Raw genomic sequence first — 12499 nt, 5'->3', positions numbered from 1 at the left:
GCTAATCCTGTAAGGAAGGCAGGAAGGAAACATTCTGGTGTTGTTTCTAGCCTAATCTTCATTGCCCTGCTTACAGAAACTGCCTCTCTGGTTAAACCCTTATTACATTGTAACACCTAAGGCAAAGCGCCCATTGATGTGAGTGACATTGAGTTGGCCATGCCCACCCAGTCACATGACCACCGAGCCCCGTCAACCCAGCTGGTCATTAGGGCAGAGAACTGGTTGGTAAATTATTTGAAACCCACCACTGGTCTGAAATCACCTCTAATGACGGTTGAAGAAGTATATCTTCAGAAATCAATTCATGATCGATGTGATCATAAAATTAAAGCTTTAGTTCCGCCCCCCCCTTTTTTTTTTTACAATTGTGCACACTTAAAAGGGGGCAAGGTTTCTGTGGTTACAAATGCCATCTTAACTTTTTGTCCCTGTACAGCCTGTAGAGATTGCAATAGCACATTGTCTCTTTGCTGTAGGGCAGGGGTCTCCAAGCTTGGCAACTTTAAGACTTATGTACTTCAACTTCAGGAATTCCTCAGCCAGTCATACTGCCTGGGGAATTCTGGGACTTGAAGTCCACAAGTCTTAAAGTTGCCAAGCTTGGAGGCTCCTGCTCTAGAGGAAAATCTCTAGGCTTCACAGTGAAAGAACTCCTGCTTGCTGGTAATTGGTTAGTTCACAGTAGAAAGTCCTTTAAGGGGACAGGGTGAAGGTGCAAAGGAATTGGCTTTGAATTGTTGGGAGGCAAAGCGGAGCCATTCCTTCCAATGTAGAGCACATCAAGGCTCCTTCATTATACCAATAATAAGTTGCTATAATTAAGTATCTATCTCATAGTAGTCAACGGTGGAGGGGAGACACAACACTTCTAGGTGAAACCATTCTCTTTGTACAAGGGGATCAGGTGCTAGAAGTAGCAATAGCAATAGCAGTTAGACTTATATACCGCTTCATAGGGCTTTCAGCCCTCTCTAAGTGGTTTACAGAGTCAGCATATCGCCCCCACAGTCTGGGTCCTCATTTCACCCACCTCGGAAGGATGGAAGGCTGAGTCAACCTTGAGCCAGTGAGATTTGAACCGCCGCAGATAGCAGTCAGCTGAAGTGGCCTGCAGTACTGCACTCTAACCACTGCGCCACCTCGGCTCTTGTAACCCAACGCTTCCAACACATTCCAGCCATGGTAGCTTTATGTGGATTTTCATAGGGATCTAATTTCAACAGATGATTCAGCCCACTGCTTATGGGGAGCTGCCTATGAAGAAGTCCCATCCTTTCCCCACCACTCTAACCTGAAACCAACGGTGTCTGCCAGAACTTTCAGTATATATTGCTACATGCAAGACAGCGGCTGAATCATGCCAATCGTAATCATATTCCTTATGTTTTGAAAGTGTAATAGGGCCAAACCTGATCCCTTAAAGCAAATCTTTTTACTAGAGACTGGGAAAAATTAGAGGCCATTTTTTCTGTACTTAGTGAAGTCACAGTACATGTATGCATCAGTATCATGTCAACTCATAGAAATCATTGTTAAAAATATGTATTTTTTAAAAGCAATAATGATTTTTTTTTAAATCAAGGAGCAATCCATATACAATGCTATGTCTGTTCTGTATATCTAACCTTTATATCAATAGCAGACCAAAATCATCGCTTAAAGTAAAGTCAAATGTCTATTTTTCAGATTTAATTAAGACAGCATTCTGATGAAGGCTAAGCTAACGTAAACAAGTTTGAAAAGGGGGATATGAAAAATGAACTGCATGCAAAACCTGGAATGAGTTTGTATGCCTGAGCTGCATGACTGGAGCAGAAAATGATATGAGCCCCAACATTCTCTCACAAGAGAGTTTTGTTCTGTAAAAAATGTGAAGAAGAAAAATATCAAAGTATTTGGCAAACTCCCATGAGAAATGAACTTTTAGAAGTCAAACAAAGATTCCTTAGCACTTTTTTCCTCTTTTTTTTATCTTCAGGGATTACTTTCCACCCAGACTCTTTGCCAAGAAAGTTCTGCCTGCTTATGGCGAATGATTCTGGGGGAATGTTCTAGAACTCAGTTTTGCCAGGATTCCACCTTTTATCCCTCAGCATCCTGTCCTGAAAGCTTTTTTTACCCTGGAATGCCTTCCCTCTCACTCCAAACTTGTGTTCAGCCATTATCTTGGTTATTGATCAAATCAATATTATGTGATATAATATCGCTTTACTTAGCATGAGAAATATTCCAAATCTTCTTCCAGGTGAGGATGGAAATAAGAAAGCAACATTCATATACAAAACAGGCCTAGAGATATCACAAAAGAAGGCTAGAGCCAAGTCATATGAGATGCCAGAAGAGAGTTATGATTACATTTCTTAACAATGCTCTGTTTTAAGGACACTATAGAAGCCTAACAGGTTAGAGGGCGGATGGGCTTTTCAACAGAATTCTCCAAAATCTTTATTAACCCCAGTGAAGTAAATGTAAATCAGATAAGGCATTTCTCTTTTTCTTCTCCAGAATTAAGGCCAGGACCTGAAAGAATTTGGAGGATGGCAACACAAAAGCATGTGGTGTAAATGCACTCAGCAAGCACACACTGGCAGGCGTCTTCTCTTTTTCATTCAGAAAATATGCTAATGCACAGATATGCACACACAAGAGGAGGGGGGGACAGTGCCACAGCTGTGAGTTCATCTGGGCTCCGTAGTTTTTTCCATGCTCATCAGCTAAAATGGCAGTATAGAATGACTAGGTGATTCTCAGCAAGCACTCTCTACAGAGCCATGCCTAGCAGTGGTGGGTTTCAAAAATTGTTCGAACCTACTCTGTGGGTGTGGCCTCCTTGGTGGGAGTGGCTTGCCACCCATGTGACCGGATGGGACTGGCTTGCCGCCCATGTGACCGGATATGAAGACGCCGACGACGCTTGTCAGAACCACCTTAAATTACCTCGCACACAGCACTGGCATGCATAAGAATATGATGCAAACTTGTTTTTTAAAAGGCATCTTTGGTTTGCGTTAAAACAACTTCAACACATGCAATGTTCTGATTGCACCAGAAACGCAGTAGTCATCCTTACCTTTCACAGAGGCACTGAGTTTTATAAATATGAGCATGATAGTGTAGAATAATCATATCCAAGGACCAGTGGTGAGTTTCCAAAAATTTTTGGAACCTCTTCTGTAGGTGTGGCCTGCTTTCCGGGTCCACTGGTGGAACCTCTTCTAACCGGTTCGGTAGATTTGACGAACCGGTTCTACCGAATAGGTGCGAACTGGTAGGAACCCACCTCTGATGCCTAGGGTAAGTAAATTATGCATATAGCCAGGCCCTAAGATATAAAAACACCGTCCTTGAAGACAATCCAGAAGAAAACCATGGTTGATGACATTGAAGACCACAAACGATCCAATGGGATCAATGTCCTTCAGGTAGTCCTGTCACAAATCATTAATAAAACAATTAGTGAGGGTTCTGAGCCATGCTTGGGGCTAAAAAAGTTTCATGACTTCTTCAATAAGTATTTTCATCTATATATGTTGTATATATGGGTATAATGAAAGAAATGTCCTTCTGGGTTCAGCTCCAAGTGGGGAAAAAGACACTGGAGACATGGAGGCTGCTTGGAAAGATGGTTTATTGGTGGACAGGGCCACATGGCTTGAGCCCTGAACAGAAAAGGTGATCACATGCTTCAATGTTGGTGGAGAAGAAGAGAAGGGCTGAGGGAGGGGCTTGCTAGGCTTTTTATAACTTGTTTAGTCCCACCTCCCTGTTTCCTGTTCCTGTGTAAGAAATGTATTCTGATTGGTTGTCAGACTCCCATGGGGCCATGCAGGGACAACTCTCTAGGCTGTGTTTTGAATCCAGGTTTAGTTGAGTTCTCAGATGCCATGTGGTCAGTTGAGTAAAGGGCCAATATTATAATGCTTTCCTGTAGCTACTGGTGAAGTCTTTATTATGTAAAGGGGACTAGCTTGGCCGTCTTAATGGCCCATTAACAGTGGGGATGGGCAGGAAGCTACAGGCAACTATTCTGTCTTTTAAAACATGTTTCTTTCTTTTCACATCCAGAAAAATATTCTGCCTTTTCAATATTTCCTAGGATATTTCATTTTTCTGGGAGAGGGCTGGATGATAACTTCCCACAGGTATATGCATATAAGTTTGTGGTATAATAGACTTTTTGTTGAAAACTTAAGATCACAAAATATAAAATATATTTGAGTCCACAATTAAATATTTTTTCAGAATTAAATTAGGATTTAATATTTAGGGCCTGACTGTTTTTATGCTAATTGTGGCTAGAACATCTATCATTAAATTTGGGTTGGGGGAACCATAAACCCATATTCTTGGTATTAGTATGGGTAGCATAATGGCATTGTAAAAAAAAAACCTCATATTATTTAACTATGACTGGATTGAAATACATTCAAACTTTTTCTTTTAATCAGGTAGAATAAATATAGTACCTCTTTTTTGTTTTTGCTTTTTAAATCAATGCTTTAAGTTTGTTATATTCCATCTTTGCATTTAACTGCTAATATTTTTGTATTCAGGTGAAAATGTATCTTTAAACTTAGCTTTGAATATAATTTTTTAGAAAATATATATCTTTAGGCAAACTTTGTCTTAAGTATGTAAATATATTTTACTTACCATACTTTATTTAACTATTAAATATTTTTAATATTTATTTTATAGGCCAATGGCATTGATAACGCATTTTTGGACTGAGAAAAAAATGATAAGAAAGCAAAATGATAATTATATTTTCTCATTTTCCTGGAAAATATTGGCTCAGTTTACTTCAAAATACATTGACCATTCTAAAAGGGGAGACCTGAATAATAATAATTTTAAATTGAAGAATAAAACACCTCTCTTTCTCCCTCCCTTATGATTTGTATATTATGTGTCTTTAATTACAATATGTATTTTTATGAGATTAATAATAGCAATAGCAATAATACTTATACTTATATACAGCTTCATAGTACTTTACAATACACTGTCAGCTGTTTACAATGTCAGCATATTGTTCCTAACAATCTGGCTCCTCATTTTACTGACCTCAGAAGGATGGAAGCCTGAGTCAATCTTGAACCTATTAGATCGAACTCCAGACTGTGGGCAGAGTTAGCCTGCAATACTGCATTTTAACTACAGTGTCACTCCAGCTCATTTATAATAGTATTTAAAACTAGGTTTTATGTATTTTACATTAGCTGAAAACATTTATTTTGCATCGTTTGTTTGTTTCATTCCCTATTCAAGTATTCATCCTTTCCGCTATCCTGAATTATTTTGCCACACTTTTATTTGGAGTGGGGAAATTGATGCTGCTGCTTCTTAGAACACTAACAGCAAGTATGAGATGAGTTAGAGACCTCATGTAGTAAGGCTTAGTTTTGACTCCATCCATACAAACTGTCATTGGAAGGTAACATGTCTGAGAACTCATTCTAATTCAAGACCTAGAGGATTTAACTAAGGGAAGTAATGGCCTAGAGGACATTCTTCCTGTTCCTCCTATTACCTGTATTTAAGGTTGCATCCTGCTTGTTCACCTGCATGCAGTTCTTGCCCTTGAAGCTCCTCCATCCTCTACCATCAGGAGGTATCACCTGAAAGATTGGCAAGAACCTTTCTCGTCTGGAGGGATGGAGAATGGCCAGTTTAGTGATACAAAATTGTGGCCACAGGATGCAGAAGGACCAATATGGTTTATGGCAGTTTTGAGTTTGGGGCTTTTCAATAAGGAACTAAAATTTTATTTTCAAGGACTGTCACCACTGTTGTGTTATTCATGTATCAGAGCTTAAATTCACTTGTTATCCAAACTAGCTTTTATTGTCCAAAACTGCTTAAATAGTCAAGTCTTTCCTTATACAGACTAACACAGTTTTGCATTGTACAGTACATGTGTACTGTACAATGCAAAACTGTGTTAGTCTGTATAAGGAGATATACTAGAAACTCCATTAATAATGAAAAGTAACTTCAATGCTAGGATTCAAGCTGCACAAAACACAGTGCCAAGATTCACATTGTGCAGCCCTTTCTCCCATCTTTACATTAAGGTGGACCAGGAACCTGCTGGTTTCCTCAGAGTGAGCAGTGGTGGCATCTCTGCAGAGTTATTCTAATGGGTCATTCTCCTTCTGATCTTGCCGGCACTTGTATCCCAACCAAGTCTGAATTGGCATTCCCAAGTATGACAGCAGAACTATTCTGACCCCGCTCTTCATACACCAAAGATGAAGATACTTCAATGATTTATTAACACAGAGACTAGTCCTTGGCAGCAATCCAGCACAGACCAGACCTTGGCAGCAATCCAGTCTGCCAAGATAGCCACGATAGCTTCTCCAGCTTTAGTAAATATGTTGATTCCTGCAACGAGCTTGTGGTAAGCCATTCCTTTTATAGTCTTGAGAGGAGCCTAATTACCACCAGCTGAGTTCAATTATCTCCTGTAACTGCGTAACTGTTCTTTACGCCTATTGGCCCTCCATTGCTGGGCATCCAGGACCAACTCCCTTGTCTCCTCCCTACTGCTCCAATGCATGACGTCAGGATCACACTCCCTTGTCTCCTCCCCACTGCTCCAAGGCTTGACTTCGGGAGCACGCTCCCTTTGGCTCTCACCGCTGATCCAGGCCTCAGGCCCCTCCTGGTGGCCAACAAGCCTCTCTGCGCCCTGCTCAGAGTCGGAACCCTGTCCAGGGTCCTCCACATCTTCCAGAGCCAACTCATAGGGCCCCTCGCTGTCGGAGTCTGGTGGCAGCTTCAACGGCTCCTGCTGGGCTACAACACTGAACATAACTCAGTTTTGCTATTTGCTGTCAGTCTAGAGATAAACAAACTACAAAACAATACCTTTCAAAGCATGATTCACTAATATTGAATACTATGCACAGAGTAAATAAGGAAGGCAAACCTTACTCTTAAAACATTATCAAAAGAGAAAGGTTGTATCTGCCTGAATAATGTAATTCAGTGTCCTGATTATCTACTTAGGAAGGGCATATATCATTGGTGGGATTCAGCCAGTTCGCACCTATTCGGGAAAACCAGTTGTTAACTTTCTAAGCAGTTCGGAGAACCAGTTGTTGGAAGAAATCTCATTTTGTTTTTTCTCCTCTACAGAGCTAATCCTGTAAGGAAGGCAGGAAGGAAACATTCTGGTGGTGTTTCTGGCCTAATCTTTATTGCCCTGCGTACAGAAACTGCCTCTCGGTTAGCCCTTATTACATTGGAACAGCTAAGGCGAAGTGCCCATTGACCTGAGTGATGTTGAGTTGGCCACACCCACCTGGTCACATGACCACCAAGCCATGCCTACCCAACTGTTCATTAGGACAGAGAACTGGTTGTTAAATTATTTGAATCCCACCACTGGCATATATGCTGGAAAAACAGAGATGAGTGACTGGATAAGGGATTCTGAACACTTCTTCTAAAGAGCTACTTTTCCTTTCAAAATCTTATCCTGGGCTACTTTGCCAGATGAGGTTACAGTTTCGACTTCCCTTCTTTAAACATAAAAAAGGAAAGAAATTTTCAGAAGGAAAGTAGCCAGCAAACTAAACGTAAAGCCTTTTCTGGGGTCCTCCTCTTGCTCGTGACAGGTTCTATTTTGGGGTTCTGAAATTCCACTCTGCAACCTCCCATCCAAAACGTTACTCCAGCTACAACATTTTGAATCCAAAAGAGATATTCCACAGAGAAATTCTCTTTACTGAAGTATGCTTTAAACCTTTTTCAAAATTATTTTCCCCTCCATGGTTTCAAACTGGAGCATGGCTTTAAAAAGAAAAAAAAAAATTGGCAAGCACACCAGGTTCAAAGCCGCAAAGCATATCATAACTAAGCTGATGACCATGTTGTGCCGAAAGCAACAAAATAGGGAATGTCAGAGTTCAACATTCTTCTTGCACCCTATCTAGGTAGAAAGGCCATGCAAAATGTATCGGTAGTTTGCTTCACCAGTCCCGCCCCACAAAGGAAAGGCCAGGGTATCATTCCACGTTAGTCCAGGAATTTAAAAAGAGGCACAATCTCAGTGGTTACTCGGAAAGCGGCTGCTTCACAAAACTGCTCTGGTTAAACCTGTCAGAACTCATGAGCAAACAGAATGTGAGCCCAGACGCTTTACTGCAGGGGAAAATAAATTGTTTTTTTTCCTCCAAGATAAAAGAAAGACGTTTGCTTGGGGCAATATGGAATATAATTTGCAACTGTTCCACATTAGCCGCAACATTCTTCTTTTCTACCACCTTTTTTTTTTTAAAAAAAAGAAATTCAGCGAAGAGTTTCAGCTCCACAGTGCACATTGGGACTCTCCAAACTGGAAATAATTAAAATACAGATTTCATTTATAGTGGACGTTATGTGAGTTGAAATAAAGATTGCCAAGGTTTCCTGAGTAGATGATTTAATGATGTGCTCTGCATTTCCTGAATTTTCCACATTTTAACTGCCTTTGTGTTTGATTTGGAGAAGAAGGAGGGATATTAAAAGCCCTGGAGGCTAAAACCTTAAAGATCTAGCTCAGGGAGAGATTTATCAAGCTACATGGTAACAGAGAAGAGGTTTTCTTCACAAAATGAAAAAAAATATGTATCTTTTATGCTGGAGAGTTGTTCCTGTAACTAGAAATCATTGAAAGCTAGGATGTTTTCATCTGACTGTGAGGACTGACTTCAGTGTTTGTTCAGAATATCTGAATCTGCATAGTACCAAGGAAACTTTGGATGACCAAATTTAGACTTAATTCTACAATGAGCAATTCCATGCATAGAATTTATATTGCTCCCAAATCAACTCAGTGCTCTTGTGGTACTGAGGGATGGCTCAGCTGAAGTGCAGGGGCAATCTTTCTAAAGACAGCAAAAATAAGGAAGCTTGGTATTTTAAAGTGATAACAAATCTAGGTCAGAGTGACATTCTGAATTTGAGTCTGAATTGATGAATACTACAATGGTTTGGAAGTCTGCTTGCTTTGGTTTATTGCAGTGTTCTGAAAGCCAAATATTTAAGTATCCATTTAGATTAGTTTTCACCAATGTGTCAGCCTCCATGTGTCTTAGACTAGTTTACAAGTTTCATAATTCCAAAACAGTGTAGTCGAGGTGCATGGATTAGGATTATTGGAGTTGTAATCCAATAATTTGGAACACATTTCCCTGAGACCATCCTTACTCAATATGTTCACCTGGAAAGAGACAGAACCAGTTAAGACATTAAGCTTGGAAGGAAGCACGGAAAGCAAGACATCACTGCCTTTGTATGGCTTAATCATTTGTGGCTGTGATGATTTCTAAAATTTTGCATGCTTTTGGGGAGGGGATTATTTATACATTTTGTAGGATAAGATTCTCTTCCCATGCTATCCCATCCCAAGCCACACACTATGTATGTATCCAATCCTCTGATGAAAATCAGAGAAATAAAGGTCTGAATAAAACGTAAACAAGAGAATGATCATGCATTTGTAGCCGCAGGTGAAGAGGAACACCTCTGGGAAAGGTAATCAGGGGGACGGAGGGGATATTTAGCTCTCCTAGGCTGACAAACTAGAAACTCTCCAAGATCCTTGAAGAGTTCTAAAAGACAAGGCAATTTCTTTCTAAAAGACATTTCTTTCCAGAGGGACTGTCCCCACTAGTGTTGACTGACAATTTCCCTTCCCCCTGGAAACAAGCAATTGATCACAAGCTAGGCTCTTATGGGCTTTCACCATTATTCTTAATGTCCCTAGGCTTTGAGCAAGCAAAGCAAGTAGTAATCAATAGAATGAGGGACATGGAGTTCCAAGAAGAACTAAATAGGTTGCCTCTTCACAGTAGGGACAGAATCAAACAGGGTGTGTGGGAATCGGCAAGATATCTGAATGACCTGATCTCTCCAAAACAAAGAATAGCTTTCTTCAGAGCCAGATTTAACATTCTTCCTTCAGCACTCCCCCAGGGCAGGTATAAAAGAACACCTATAGCCAAACGCGTTTGTATATGTGGTAAAGGAGAAGTGGAAGATAATTCACATGTACTATTACACTGCGAGCTATACAGAGCTTGTAGGTCTGCATATATTCTCCCCTTATTAGAGAGATTGCCAGGGAGGGCAGACAATGTTTATCTAGGCTTCCTCCTCCAGGACACTAACCCGGCTACCACGTATGCAGTGGCAAAATTCTGTGCTGCTGCAATGTCCATAAGAAAAAAAATTGGCTACAGTATAGTACCATCTTGTACCAATTATCTGGACATACCTTTAACAATCTTTGGACCATAATGTTATTATCCACTTTTAATGTAAATACTTTTAATTATACTTTAATGTTAGTATTTTTAATATAGTGTAAAGACAAATGTATATTGCTGGTTTTTGACCGTAATAAAGATCTTACTTACTTACTTACTCTAAAAGACAAGAAAAGCCTCCTCATTTTGTGCACATTAGTTTATTAAAAAGTGCCTAATGTGAAATATTTTTGTTCCAAATTCACTGATACTGATACAGAGACTTTGGTGTACGATTGGAACAACAGGCAGAGTTGTCTTTGGCTGTTGTGGTGGTTTTAGTTGTGATTTACTACTTTCCTCTTTTCCTTGTAGCCTTTCGAGTCACTTCCCGTACTTCTTCTGGCAAGGGCCACCCAGCACTCCAGAAGCTTTTAGGAGAAGAAAGTATCAGAAAGACAATTTTTGTTCTTTCTAGATAAGCCAACCTAGTTTAAACCTAATCCAAAGAAACACAGGAGAAAGGAGCAAATTAACTCTTTTGGATTGGACAGAGGAGAGAGAACATTCACAATTCAGCAGACTGAATTCAACTGCAGTGACATTTCTTCTTATCTTCCAAATCCTCCAAATCCTCTTAAGGTTTTTCATACAGCATATGAAACAAATACAGTTTAGTATATTGAAAGCTGATCAGCTTGGCATCTTTTCATTAATCGATAAATCATCTAGTAAAAGCCAAACTTCAGTTTGTTAATATCCCCACTAAAATTAGATTTGCTTTAGCCTTTATACAAATATTAGTTAACATAGATGCTCCCCTCTCAATTCCTGATAAATGCACTAGATGGCAGCATTGCAGAGGAGCTGTCTACTCTAACAAAAGAGAAATAAACTGATTTTTCCATAGACTACGAATTGCAGTTCTTTAGATTTTTTTTGTTTAAACAAATGGTTTTGGTGTCAAAGAAGCTGCAATTCACATTTTAAATTAACTAACTTGTAGGTATCTGATTCAATCGTTATTGAGAGCCCTAGACAGCATCTTTCCATCCGCATTCAAGCCTCATAAAGTGATGTATGTAGGCAGTAAACATTAAATTCATGACACAAACACAGTGAAAGAAACAATGAAAGAAGTGTTATTAAATATACACTAGATGACAGTGGTTAAAAATGTTCCCTATATCTTTGCTGCTATCTTGAGAAGAGCCACAGATATTATCTTGCAAAAGTTATGTGGAAAGGGTTATGAAAACAAAAACATGTTTAAACCCTGGGAAATAGACAAAGCGTGAGAAAGAAGTTCAAACAGACTCTACCCTAATTCACAGGGGAGAGGGGGAAAGGAAACACCGTCAGACTTTCTAGGATCTGTTATAATAGCCCATCTTGATACAACATAATTTCACTGAAGCTTGTGGAGTCTGCTTCTTCACCAGGCCTACCTCAAAGGGCTGTCCTATCTAGTAGTCACTGCCACCCTCGAGGCTGGCACTCCAGAATTTGTATTTGTATTTGTGCTTTTATTTATTTATGACAAACCAGTGGTGGGATTCAGCCAGTTCGCACCTATTCGGAAGAACCGGTTGTTAACTTTCTAAGCAGTTCAGAGAACTGGTTGTTGGAAGAAATCTCCTTTTGGTTTTCCCCACTTTACGGGGCTAATCCTGTAAGGAAGGCAGGAAGGAAACATTCTGGTGTTGTTTCTAGCCTCATCTTTATTGACCTGCTTACAGAAACTGCCTCTCTGGTTAACCTTTATTACATTATAGCAGCTAAGGCAAAGCACCCATCGACATGAGTGACATTGAGTTCACCATGCCCACCCAGTCACATAATCACCGAGCCATGCCTACCCAGCTGGTCATTAGGGCAGAGAACCGGTTGTTAAATAATTTGAATCCCACCACTATGACAAATATACCTATTATATTATCCATATATAGTCCATGCTTATTCATAAGCCACAAGTAACACCATGTCTTCATTTTATTGAGTAATTGGACCAAGTTTCAGGTTTCAAGTTTAATTTTATTTATAGGCCGCCCAATCCCGGAGGACTCCGGGCGGCTTACAGAGAGGGGAAAGAAAATAAAATAAAGAAAATAAAAATAAGATAGACAAGTTAAAAAAAAACAACACAGATTCATTCATTTCAGTCGGGGCTGGACCTCAACGATGAACTCAACAGCCCCAGGCCTGCCGGAATAGCCAGGTCTTGACAGCTTTTCTGAAGGCAATGAGAGTGGCCA

This window comes from Thamnophis sirtalis, unplaced genomic scaffold (assembly GCF_051295495.1).
Source record: "Thamnophis sirtalis isolate CommonGarterSnake01/CBP01778 unplaced genomic scaffold, rThaSir2_p1.2 scaffold_8, whole genome shotgun sequence".
NCBI lineage: Eukaryota > Metazoa > Chordata > Lepidosauria > Squamata > Natricidae > Thamnophis > Thamnophis sirtalis.
Note: the sequence above shows the minus strand (reverse complement) of the source record.